This window comes from Nuphar pumila, chromosome 2 (assembly GCF_984573655.1).
Source record: "Nuphar pumila chromosome 2, dmNupPumi1.hap1.1, whole genome shotgun sequence".
NCBI classification, from domain to species: domain Eukaryota; kingdom Viridiplantae; phylum Streptophyta; class Magnoliopsida; order Nymphaeales; family Nymphaeaceae; genus Nuphar; species Nuphar pumila.
In genome coordinates this window covers 124,724,902-124,739,277 of record NC_143250.1, presented here as the reverse complement: position 1 = coordinate 124,739,277, position 14,376 = coordinate 124,724,902, and positions in this window count along the sequence as shown.

Sequence of the window (14,376 nt, the reverse complement as noted above, 5' to 3'; positions counted from 1 at the left end):
CTCACCTCGGGAGAAGCTGATGGCACGGGTATAGAGTTGGTGGAGCTCGATGTGTGTACACCATATGAGGATGTTTGTAACGGGACGGAGTCAGACTGGGAACAAGAGGCTCAAGACGAACCAGCTCTAATGGAAAAGGGGGAACAAGAAGAGGGAATGAATCACCTTGACTAGTCTGTATTCTTGGAGAAGTACTAGAAAAATATGGGACAGACTCAAAAAATGACACATCTGCACTGACATACTCTCTTTGGGATATGGGATCATAACAACGATATCCTTTTTGATGCTTAGGATGCCCAACAAAAACACATTTTATAGATTGGGAAGACAATTTATCTCGATTGGGACCAAGCTTATGAACAAAGCAAACACAACCAAACACCTTTGGTGAGACAGGGAAAAGAGGAGCTTCAGGTCTGAGAATTTGAATGGGAATACGATCCCCCACTGAGGTTGAGGGCATACGGTTTATTAGGTATCCCGCTGTTAGAACTGCATCTCCCCAGTAAGATGCAGGCATATTAGACTGAATCATAGGGCAACAGGCAATATTGAGAATGTGTCTATGCTTGTGCTCTGCTAATCCATTCTGTTGCGAGGTATGAGGACAGGAAGTCTGAGGTTGGATCCCAAGGTTTTTATAAAATTATAACAGGTCAGAGGATTTTAATTCAAGAGCATTGTCAGTGCGAACAACTTTGACGCAAGAATTAAACTGAGTTTTTATTTCAATAATCAAGGATTTTAAAATAATGGGGGCTTCAACCCTATCTTTTAACAAGAATACCCAAGATAATATGGAAAAATCATCTACAATGACTAAATAATAACGACACTTAGAATGACTAAGAATTCTACTTGGACCCCAAACATCAACATGAAGAAGATCAAACAAATTTTGACTCAAGGGACTCTGACTAGACGGAAATGAACTCCTATGATGCTTCCCAAGCTGACACGCTTCACACAGCAGAGTTGTGGACGGTGAGATGTGAGGAATAACTCTACACAATTTAAGCAACGGAAGATGACCAAGACGATGATGCCAAAGCAGCGGACTAGAAGAAGACTCAACTGCGGAATGAGCAGAGCCAACAGGTTGATGTAGATAGTAGACTCCACCTTCCTCATATCCTCCACCAATCATCTTCCCCATCAGCAAGTCCTGAAAAGTGCAACAAGCAGGATCAAATATTACTCGACAATTCAATTGTTTCGCAACACAACTAACAGATAACAGATTTTGAGGGAATGAAGGAGCATGGAGAACATTTGATAACTGAAGAGTAGGGGAAATGGAGATATTTCCCTGGCCAACAATGGGAGAGGAACTTCCATCGGCAAGAACCACCTTTTTATGGTTAGCAACACTATCCAAATTGGAAAAATCACAAGCATTTCCACACAAATGTTGAGATGCCCCTGAATCAATAATCCACCTACTACCTTGGCAAGATAAATTATCACCTGCAGAACATGCAACATCAGCCACAGGAGGACTAGACAGACGATGTGCCAACAAATCATCATACTCAGCACGAGTGAGTGTAACCGAATCATTAGGAGGAACAACAGGAGACTCAAGTTTGGCAACTTGAGCTGTAGGAACAACTTTAGCTGAATGTGCAGGGGGTCACCCATTCTTGTCAAAGCATCTATCTTCTAAATGTCCAAATCTTCCGCAGTAGGAACACTGAAGTTTGCCACGTCCTCCTGTGCCTCGACCACGTCCTCATCCTTGTGTATTAGGAATAAAACCTCGGCCTCGACCATAGGAGACAGACATAGCAGATGTTTGTGAGTCCGACTGTGATGAGGGAAGAGACATGGCAAGCCTGATCAGCCGATTATATGCCTCAGCAAGAGTGGAAACATCGGATCCTGTCAACATCTGAACTTTGGCAACTGAGAATTCAGCTGACAGGCCAGTAAGAAACCGTGCGACCATGGTGTGCTCCTGGTGTAACCTCTGGTTATCACAGCATAATGGTCTATGTGCATTTAGTCTCTCAAACGCTGCTTTCACAGAGGCATAGTACTGGGCTAGAGATTGCTCTCCTTGCTGCAACTGATAGATCTCTTGTTCCACTTGAAGAATACGACTTACATTAGTTTCTTGTGAGTAAGTATCTCGCAAATTATCCCACATTTGTTTTGCAGTTGTGTAATAAATTAGCCCATCAGCGACAGAAGGTTGCACACTATTCATAATCCACGACATGACTATATCATTGTCCTCTTCCCATGTTGCATATTTTCCAGTTTTGTCTTTAGGCTCACTTTCTAACAAAATATGTTTTCTGCGATGCCCTGAAACATACATCATGAACGTACAAGACCATCTAGCATAGTTGGTCTCATCGAGTTTTACAGATGATCCATAGGAGAATGGATTTGCAAAAGCCTTATACTCAGTGGCTGAGTCATTCTTCAATTCAGTTTTCTGCGTTTCAGCCATGAAATAAGGATGTAGATGTGTCTCACTTCACAGACACTCCCACACACACAATTTGCTGCAACAACTATATATCTGACCAACACCGAGATGCAATTATAACACCAATAAATCTGATCAAATTTAAGAGACGCTGATCAGTTCTGGTTTTCCACACCGATCAGCAACTTCAACACTAATAGGTCTGATCAGCTTTAAGAGGCCTGATCAGATCTGATTTTCCACACGATCGATAACTTTCATTGTCTTATTTAAAACACCACCCACAAACACTTTCATCGACTTAACAGATCTGATTTAGATCACAAAGGGAAAGGCTATGACACGCAACATGAAACCCACAACCACGACAAGAAGTTTATTATCACCCAAAACTGAACGCAGACTTGAATCATAAAAAAATTGTGTCATTCACCCTCAGATCGATACCCAGATCTGAACACACACAATTAAAACTATATCATACCTCACCAGATCGACTCCAAGCAGCGACTGCAATCTTGGTTTACATACCCGATAACCACGACGCAGAGATCACATGCTTGCATTCATCGACTGGCCTCCACTCCGATGTCGACAGCAAATCTATCCTCTACGACACACCAATAACAAAGATGACGCCCAGATCTGCAATCCTTCTAACGCGTAAACCTATTTGAGGAGGAACTTGATCAGATCACACACCCAGATCTGCAACCTGCTCTGATACCATATTGAAGTTGGTGGCTAGGGTTTTCAAGTAAACAAGAGGGAGAGAAGAAGAGAGAGAGAGAGAGAAGAATAAAAATCGTTATTTCTCATTAGGGCTAATCTCACTTAAATAGAAAGATTAGCCAGCAACAAAGAATGTACAATAATACCCTTAAGAATAATAATTAAATACGAGGGACCCGACCCACTAGATAGTTACTGCTTCTCAACACATCCTTTTGTAGAGTTGAGAAGAGAAAATGACACGTGAAACATTTAATGAATAGGTAACTCATCGATGTATGTATGTGACTTCTCACTTTCACATGATTAGGATTTGGATTAAAAATGATAAATGACGAACATGTCATGGATAAATAACTCACATTGCGAACAGATGCTTATGGTTTCCTTACACCTATGGTTGGTTGGAAATAAAAGAATGCAGCATAACCTCGGTGCTAATTGTAATATGATAATGCATCCTTTTCAAGTAGAGCATCTGATCGGGAAAAAAAATGTAACAAGGTTGGTTAGTGCTTGAATTGACTCTGCATCTAGGGATGGGACACTATGAACTTGGTCATAGCCTGACGCATATCCATGTATATCTATTTCAGTACTGCTCAACATATTAAATAAATTGCTGGATTTTCAGTTCTAATCCCAATCAAATTTAAACATCCTTAATTTTTTCATCAAAACCTAATTGAGTTCTCATAGGTAAAACGGATCATGCATTTGACACAATTTCAATCATGCTTGTTCTATTTTTTGTAATTAGTGAATAGCTACCATTAATTTTTAACAGATTGGTTACTCTAAACTTCTTATAATGCATACACAACGTGATAATTTTTGAACTAGACATGATCCAAACCCAAAATTGTACTCCCATCAAACGTAGTAGGTGACTCCAGTTTGGTTATAACAGTCGATGCTTAGAAAGGAATTAACAAAGAATTAAGCCGAATTAACAGTTGCCAAGTTCACAATAAAGAAACAGCCCCTAAGTTATCCAACCAAGGTTAAAGGAAGCAATTCCTAGTAACAAATTTGTGAAAGGAAACCTGAATATTTGAGATGTTTCAAATTCAGCTGCCTAAAACATGAGCTCGAGGATACCTGAATATTTGAGATGTTTGGCCAGGCCTCACGAAAGAGTTGTACAAAGTCACAAAACCATAACAAATGCGCAGTTGTTTCACCATCTTTAACATACATCACACACCTAAAGGCCATTTGAAAACCTCGGCCCTGTAGCCAATCTGTTAAGGATATGTATCAAGATCAAGTCCAATGTTAACCAGGTATCCAACACGAATCAGGTGTTAATCAAATGAAGAAGAGCCCTAGTTCCATTGACCTTGATAGGATCTGATTCCCAGAGGGGTTGGTCCTACTAGATCCAAGCATGTGGAGCAGAGCTGGGCAGGGCTCAGAAGCTAGGCAAGCACAGCAAAAACCGCACCACGCAGAGGGTGGCAAAGGCATGTCTAGGGAGAAGATGTGACAATAAAAAAGCGGGCAGGTTGGACGTGTCTAGGGCAGGGACACGACAAGGGAGAAAGTACCTGTTGGGAGAGAGAGATGGGTCTCTCCTGACTGGTCACTGAGATCAAGGCGGTAGGCGGAGGGCACGATTGGAAGGAAGAAATATGTTTTTGATTGGCCGGCAATGAGCGAAAATGGATGGACGGGTGAAGGAGCAAAGTCCTTCCTTCAGGAAGCAATCACACATACCAAGAATGAGATCTAGAGCTTGAACTCAATAAATCTCATTAAAGAATAAAAGAGTTACATGTGCCTATTTATAGAACAAAAAAAAAAAAAATAGATAAAGTGTACATCAACGGTCCTTCACTAAAAGGAATTCTAGGAGGGCATCTCACTAGAGCCTTCACCTGAGTAAGACTCTGGGCTGGCGTAGAGTCTCAAATATACTAGGCGACTACCACTGGTGCGGATTTAGGACTGAGATAGATATTCTGGGTTGAACCTAAGGTAGAAAAAAGGATCTATAATAGACCTACAATATGATCAAGAGAAGAAGAGTCCATAGAATATGGTCTCGCTTGTGAAGGCCCCCTAAGAGCTTCATTGTAACAAAACTCCTCCTCAAGGAATAGCTCACAAGGAGTCCTTGATTTGTACAAGTTCAATCCTGTGGCTTATTCATTACTCGTTACGGGACGTCCCCCATGCATTGTACACGGACTATAAATAAAGACTCTCTACACGGACGTAGGTGGATCTCACCGAACCACATTAAATATTGTGTTTGGTGTGTGTGCTTTCTTCTTTGAGCTCTTTTACAGTCAAGTGTGTTGATGTAACCCTACGGGTGCTCAGCGTGGTTGGTTGGAGCTGTCAGTGCACATCTCCTTGTGGTGGGACCTTGCAGGTTCAAAACCCAGTGGTACGTTGAATAACTGGTGGGGGTCTGCCTAAAACCCGCTTGCCTTAAAAAAAGGCGTGTTAAAGCGACCAGCAAGTAAGACCCAACCAAAAAATACTGCTCTAGAGGAAGATCCACCTCCTCAAAGAGCCTTCTTGGGAAGCCAGAATACACCAAGCTCAAGACTAGCTCAATAAAACGAACTCTGAAAAGCATCCGTCTTTATATATCAAATGTGTACTAACATAAGAAAAGAAATTAAAAAAAATTATGAAATATTTTCTTAAGTGAAAGAAATGTGTATCCAACTACCCTTTCATCAACGTTAATAAGCGTGAGACGAATTTTAGGTTGCACCATTTTTTATTATAGGTGGTGGTGAGACAATGAAACCATGGTTTAGGTTCAATTCAAACATATTATTTGACTGCTGCATTGTTATGAGACCCTACCAGGGAGGTGCCTTGGATGTCGTTCACCCATGACATGAATGGCAACGCAAACACCACCATTTTTTTCTGTTTTTCAGTCGTTACTTTTTTGTGCTTTAGATGTCTCTCATCTACGAGACAAATGGCCAGGGAAATTTTTGTGAGACCCATGTGACAGGTAAACTATCCAACCCCGTTGTTTGGGTTGCTGTTCTAGCAGATGGATGAATAATCCCTACGTGCCTCTACCTAAGGGTGTCATCGTGTAGGGTCTACCCAGATCTAACCCGAACCAAACCCTATAGGGTCTAGGTATGACAATAAATAAGAAAACCTGATTAAGACCTAGGTTCAGACACGAAGTGTAACGACCCCAACTCATCCCCGTTGAAAAGTGGAATTTTTTATTTTTTAGACAATTGTAAAAACCAAAACCTAAGGATTCAGTGCTTCAAAGAATTAACAATATTTTAAACTACAAGGGATCTCTATATTGAACCATCCAATCAAAAGAACTAACTTTATTAATAAAAAATCAAAGTCTGAGAATATAATTAAATTAAAGTGTAAAATCATAGAGCCACACTTACCAAGAATAACAGAAGAAAATTATGTAATTTCGTAGGCTCCCTGTGGTAGTCGTCTTCATCACTGAGCTTCAGATCCTGTTAAAAACATAGGGAGTACTGGGTAAGAATCAAAGATTCTTTGTATGAATTCCTCTAGAAATCCAAATAGGCAAGAAAATGCATAAATCAAATTCATGTAAGTTTTCAGAAGAATATAATTACAACACTCTCATAATTCAATTATCATTCAACCATTTATAAGCAATTATCATGTAATAACAATATCTTACATAAAACAAAACAAGTAAGAATGCATGAACTAATGCAAAACAATAAATATGCATGATTTCAATGCACATGCATGAATAAATTATTAAGTCATTATCAGAGTTCTCTTTTACATGCATATTCCTATTAAGTGCACACAAGTTTAGTTCTACTTTTCATTAAAACCCGTGGTTACTTAAAACAGACACCACAAATTTCTGAAGTCCAAGATAGGTTTTCAATTGTAGCTTAACACATAGTTTATATTTTATTACAGGGTTTCACACTTGTTCCTCGACCGATATCGAGAATCAACACCATCTATCGGAACATTAGAAATCAACATCTAATGTTGGGACACCAGGAAAATGAATATCTATTGATGCTACTTTCTTGGTATACCAATAACAATAGTTGTGTCTACAACACCACCCCCAAATAAAGTGACTGAAAACTCTTTAAAACCGTGTCTGAGAGGTGAACCACCTTATCAGGTTCAGGAGCATAATTGCACACAGAATTTTAGTATCTTCACGGTTTTTCCAAAACCGCCATCGAGGATTCCTACACTGTAGAAGAGACATCTAGGAGAAAAAATATTAATTACAATGTTTATCCCTTTTATTTTTTTAACAAAAGTCAAATTCTTTACAAAAGAACTATTTTGCAAATCAACACGGGACCTTGCCCGTTACAAATTAACAGTGCAATTAATATAGAAAGCCAATAATTTCAAAAGTGAATTTTATAATGCATAACACTAATCATGAAGCTATACATGCTCCTGACCCACATGGCCTACAGTGGTTCACATTTGACCACCAATGCATCTTAAGCAAAATTCTCAGTGGACATGCACACACACAACTATTGAAACATGTCCACAATGCATATGCATTCACACACACTAAGAATGTACATATAAAACAAATTGTATATGCATATGAACACTTGCTTGCAACCTACATTTTTGCTTTCATGATTCATTTCATGCATAACATCCAAACATGCACATGATCATGTTAATGCAACATCAAAATAACTTCAAAATTTACGTGTTCATGATATGCACATCTATGCCAACATGATATTCAACAGCATGAGCATATACATAACCAATAAACACTTTCGCCAATTCGATCATGCTCGGGATAACATTGTTCTACCCTATAACAGCCCACCAAAATCATAAATAGAACATATCACACAATATTAGAATAACTCATTTGGCAACATTAAGAAACAATTAAAATTCAGCATGCAGGAAATATTTTATCAGGGTGCTAACATGGATCAAAATTATGATCTCAAGGTTGTTTCGATGCCCACTCATATGGCAGCATCGAACCACCTAATGACAACCATCTCAAATTTCTTGTGTAAGGATTTCTGAATAGTCATACGCAGGTAAGTGAAATATCACATCAAAAACTAGTTTTTGGGAACTCGGCTTTGAAGAACCAATACTCCAAAACAATCGGCCAGTACAAGAAGAACAACACAGACAGATCTAGATTAGATCTATCCAAGCAAAATGAAGTGACAGATCTATCCAGATATGCCTGCATAAACTATAACACTCTGAATTTTTAAAACAAAGCTAAGCTGAAAATTTCATGATTTTTTTTTCTTTCCAACAGAACTTAGAAAAAGTTTTAGCAGTAAAAATGGAAGATATTGAGTCATCGGTTTTAGAAAACTCCGAAAAAGTCATAGGTATGTGGTCAAACACTCATTGACCACCAAGGTGTCCCATTTATCAAAACAACTGGTTTATTACAAACATTACTGCTTAAAAAATATTATTTGCTTTATAAAGAAAGCAACATAACACTGTCTGGAAAGATCCTGAAACTTGATGCCGCCTTGCTCTGCATATCGCATCACAGGTTCAATACTTGTATTCCCCATCAAAATGGGGCCAGAACCATTGCTGGTCTGGTAAGAAAGAATTTATCACCCATTTAATCAAGTATCAACACATACACAGACCACTCTGGGTCACAATTCACAATAACGACGCTTAAGTCTCTATGACTTAGCATATATCGCGAAAGCCTCATTAAGGCTATGATTGAACATCGTGCACAAGTCTCCAAGACTTAGCATATATCATGTGAGCCTCTTTAGGGCTTCAATTGAATTCTTCAGGGTCTCAATTAGAACATCGAGCTCAAGTCTCCAAGACTTGGCGCATTTGTATCTCACGAATCCAAGCATGAGCTCCTTGAGCTTAGCTTAGTTGTGCGGATGCAACATGGGTCTTTGCCCAATCGGTTCAATAATATATTGATCTTAACACATTTCTCAAGGTTATCTAGGACTTATCAAAACAATGCACATTCATTCATACATTCATACATCGTTGAACCTATAACTAATGCATTATTTTGATATTAAATGTTCACCCCCTGGTACATAGGAGAAGCTTGAACTTCGGCATCAACACGATATATTTTATATACCACAGAGGCCTATTGACCCTATCCATGATAGGGTGGTAGAACTTATACCAGGATAACCCTATTTGGTCGGTTCGGATGCATCCTCTAGTATAGTAGTTGGGTTCAATCCTTAGATATTTAAGGATAACCACGACCTCCAAACCTCCTGAGTGGTGAGAGCTCCCTTGAACTCTTTAGTTCATGATAAATATGTGTCACTCATGACTGTACCATCATTGTCTTTCACGATGAGCAATAGTTCTAAAGGAGTCCAGCGGTCTAACCATTACTTGTCAGATATTCGAATGCCACTCGAGCAAACTAGTGCATCCCACACTAAGGAAATATGTACCCCGACCCCATTCAGTATTCAAAAACACGGTCCAACCGTATGGTCCCGAAGACCTTTAAGTTTTATTCATATGCAAGCTTGACTCTCCTCTTGGCATCTACGGTCATCATGAGCACCTCATCTCTTTCGAGTGGATATAGAACTCTGGCTCTCCGACTCTTACGAGTCTAGTTGTGCAACAATATTTTTCATGAGCATGCATATGACATGATCTCAATGGATTGACTGCTCGTTGTATATAACCACAACGAGCACTTAGCCTAGACAAGGTGCAACCACTACTCTAGCTCTTCGACCCTTACGAGTAAGGTTCTCTTATAGGCAAACATAGGAACGAGTTATTTTGACAACGTTCTGACAACATGGCATCCTCGTGTCATTTAACTAGTTCAGATAATTCTTTTGCAAACCATTTTGCCAGCACTTCTCCTGCTTTGACGATAAAAGTGTGATGACCCTTTCTACTTTGTAGAAAGTACTAGCACCTCTTCTTTATGACAGAGTAACATGTTATGCTCTGTCTGAGCATTGTTGAGCTTCTTCAGAAATTTCAGCAGCGCTTTCTCTCTTTGACTGAGAAAGTGTGCATTCTTTTAAGCTCAATGAGCATCTTTTTAGAAAGTTTGGCAATATTTCTCCTCTTTGACAGAGAAATCGCTATGCTTTAACTCAGGGATAGACATGCACCGTTGTGCATACTTTGCATCTATCAAGGTTCGTTGAAACCCTAGGCCTTAGCCAGGCCATGCGCAAGTGACTTATGTCTTTACGAAAAAGCGTTTTTACGTAAAAGCAAAACCTTTCAATAGAGGCTTCTTTTGTCAAGCAGAATCTTGATCAATGATTGACATATGAAATCACATTGACGATTTAGAATTGATCTTTATTTGAATGCTCATTTATGCGCAACTATATGTAATATAAGTAGGAGCATGTGCTTTATAGTGCGACAGCGTAAATGAAGACATATTTAATATTCAGCAGAGGAAACTCAACTAAATAACTTGCAGAAAGCAAATATATATATATATATATATATATATATATATATATATATATATATATATATATATATATATATATATATATATATATATATATGCAGAAAGCAGGAGCCTTGGCATCGTTCGACGCGATAACAATCTTAAATGCATAATATAAATCGCAGAAAGTAGGAGCTTTGACATCGTTCGATGCGACGATAATCTTAAAAGCATAATGTAAATTGTAGAAAGAAAGAACCTTGGTATCGTTTGACGCGATGACAATCTCAAATACATATATATGTAATATGTAGAAAGCAGAAGCCTTGGCATCGTTCAATGCGATGACAATCTCACTCTCTCTAGCCACTCTCCCCTCTCTCTTCTCTCTTGGTTCTAGCCTAAACCAACCCCACTTGCAATGAGCTTGGACCTGCTTAGCCTAGGCTGAGCCCAATTGGTCAAGACCACTTGACCAACTAGGTTAGCTTTTTTTTTTCTCTGCTCTTGACTTGGTCTTAGCCTAGGTCAAACCCACTTGACTTAGACTTAGCCTACTTAAGGTAAGCTTAGACCCACTTGACCTAGATTGAACCCATTTGGGACAAAACCCCTTAATCCTGACTGCTTGACCTCCTCTACCATTCCCTTGATTGGGTCCAACCCATCTAACCTAGCCTAACCCAATTGAGGTAGGTTTAAACACAGTTGGACCTAAGCTAGGTATAATTCGGTTTTTGGTCTAGACTTCATTGTATCATTATTTTGTTGGAAGCTGCAAGAGACACTCTTGGTTGTGACTATACCAGACATAAAGGATGTGCTGAGCACGACATAGGAGTGCCTCAACCACCTTGTTGGAGCACCGCTGAATAGCTTGTGTAGGTTTGCACACCAAAGAGTGCCAAAGTTCTACTTTTCTTGATATATATGTATTTACTTATGCATTTAAGATTGTCGTCGTGTTGAACAATACCAAGGCTCCTGCTTTTTGCAATATATATGTATTTTCTTATGCTTTTAAGTTTGTCGTTGCGTCGAACGATGTGAAGGCTCTTGCTTTTCGTAATATATATATATATATATATATATATATATATATATATATATATATATATATATATATATATATATATATACTTGTGCATTTAAAATTGCTATCACGTTAAATGATGCCAAGGCTCCTGCTTTCTGTAATATATATATGTATTTGCTTATGCTTTTAAGATTATCATCATATCGAATGATGTTAAGGCTCATACTTTTTGCAAATATATATGTATTTGCTTTATGCAAGTTATTTAGTTTAGTTTCACCAGGCAAACCCTAAATATACTTTCACTTTCTGATGTGAACTCAGTAAGCATCGATCCATGATCTAAGATCCAAATGAATCTCTATACGCACATAAGCTTTTTCACTAAAATAAGTCCCAATAGGAATATGGGAAATAGGATTTTTGGGACTTGTGCACTCTGTTTTGACAAGAGCAGTCCAAAACAAAGTTGTGTGTGACTTGTACGCCTTTCCAACGAATCCAAAATCACTAGATTCGGATCAGAGATGTTTGTTCCACGAACTGAACACTGAGACTGATAATCAAGCCTATGAAAGGCTCTTTGGGTTTGGTGGACAGCCTGTTCAAAGAGGTTTTTGACTCCTCAGCTGATGTAGTTTGTGAAAACTCCCAACAAATGAAATGAATGTCAAATCCTAACCTTTCCAAAAAGCTATGGCTTGAAATTTTTAAGCAATCCTACACACCTCTACTGAATTTTAAAATTCTCTGACTTGCAAGTTGTTAACTAGCCTAACCTGATAAATGGGGTTTAGTTGGTTGTGTGAATCACCCCAGATTCGGGCACTCAAATGAGGGTTTCAGAAGAAACCCTAAACTTCACTATTGTGAGAGATTAACAGTACTTTTATAGCACTTATTCCATCATTTATAGTGGTGATGGTGAAGCCGCTTTTGAAGACTTTCGCCCCTTAATATATATGACCTTACATAAGGTTAGCTAACCAAACTAACTTTCAGATTTTCATTTCACACCATACATATTCAAATATTTGAAAATTAAGAAGCCATACACAGAATGCTATAACAGTGAATATTATATTCAGACCTGTACAGAAAGATAGATTTTTTCAGATTACTTGCATTCTTAATCAGTTAAAATGGAAAACATGAAAATTATAGATCTTTGTCTTAGATTTCTACATAATCAAACAGATTATATTTTTATGGAGGGGATCGTGAGAAATCTTCAAAATACGGAACACTATTCACAGTGTTCTGGACGGGACAAGAGCTGATAGGCTCTATCTAACTGACAGCTTAACAGGGAATTTCTGGGACCCTGCCAGCCGAATCAGGCCATAACCTCAACAGTAAAGTTGAAGGCCTGTGTTTTATCTTTTTAGGAAGCCTAAGAACACCAGAATCGAACTTGTATCTTAGCAGATACAATCAATTCTTTGGAGTTGACTCTGACAACTCTGGAATTGAAATTCTGATTTATGATAGAAAAATGAAATGGGTACAACACAAGGCTTCGAAACAAGTGATGACTAAAAATCACATTCCATATCATAAAAGACTTATCAACATTTAGAACATTGACAGTAAGCAACTTGTTTGGCAGTTTGCAATTGATAAGCAATGATCTTAACAAAGCAACAATTAAAAAACGTATAGTGAAGAAAACCAAACACAATATTCGGTTGGATCAAGAGGGAGTGTTGCTGGACAACAGTCACCATCTCAAGTTCTTGCACAACAGCCCATTACCGACCTTCCAACCTCCAGCAACCTCAATCTAGTGCTGCCACAACCAGCAACTAGCGGAACCACACACTAACAATGGCACTCTACCAAACTCGAGTTTCTTTCCCCAAACAAAACTTGCACCTCTTTTCTTTGCTGAATTTTTTTCTCAAAAACAAGGACTCCTCCATGGTCGACCACCATGGTCTCTTAAGGTCTGCTGGAGGGTAGAATGATGATGCCACTTCCAGCTCCAATCACACCAAAAGGGGGGGTGGGCTTCTCCAAGGTGCCACCCACTTGCCCAATGCACGGGCTTCTTTTGAAAATGGGAATCATTGCCTCTCCAACAACCCTTTTTGACCTTCTATGGTCAAACTGATTTCAAATGAGGGTTATAGAGGTTCAATCAAGGTGACGCCATCTAGGGCTTGGGCTTGAATTGGATCTTGGATAAGATCCAAGATTCAAATATTGTTTTTGCTTTAAAAAAACCTTCACGATATTGGGTTTCTAAATCGGAAAAAAAAGAAAACTACCCTAAGTACTCCATACACCCTCTAGTGTCGCAAAACAATCCTACATGACACTAGAACTATCCGGATCCGTAGAATCTAGCTCCTAAAAAAAGTAAAAAAATTAAATTATATAAAATAAAGGTTGACGACAAAATGTCTAAAAATATGATTCTATGAAGAGCGTAATGGAATCAAGCGAAGGATCAAGGCGAGCATCGACTAAATTATGGATCCACTAAGACAAGGGATGTCTTGCAAGTGGGTGGATCGCCTCGGGTAGCGATGCTCGGATCGGGTCTAGAGAGTTGGATTGAGATCCAACTCTGCTTTTGAACTCTGAACCTTTGGATGCTTTGCATCACTTTCGCCGCCATGCTATTTTGTGCATAGGTTCCTACTTATATTACATATAGTTTCACATAAGTAATCATACAAACGGAGACCTACTCCTGTCGCCAAATGTGATTCTATATGCCCATCATCGATCAAGACTTTGATT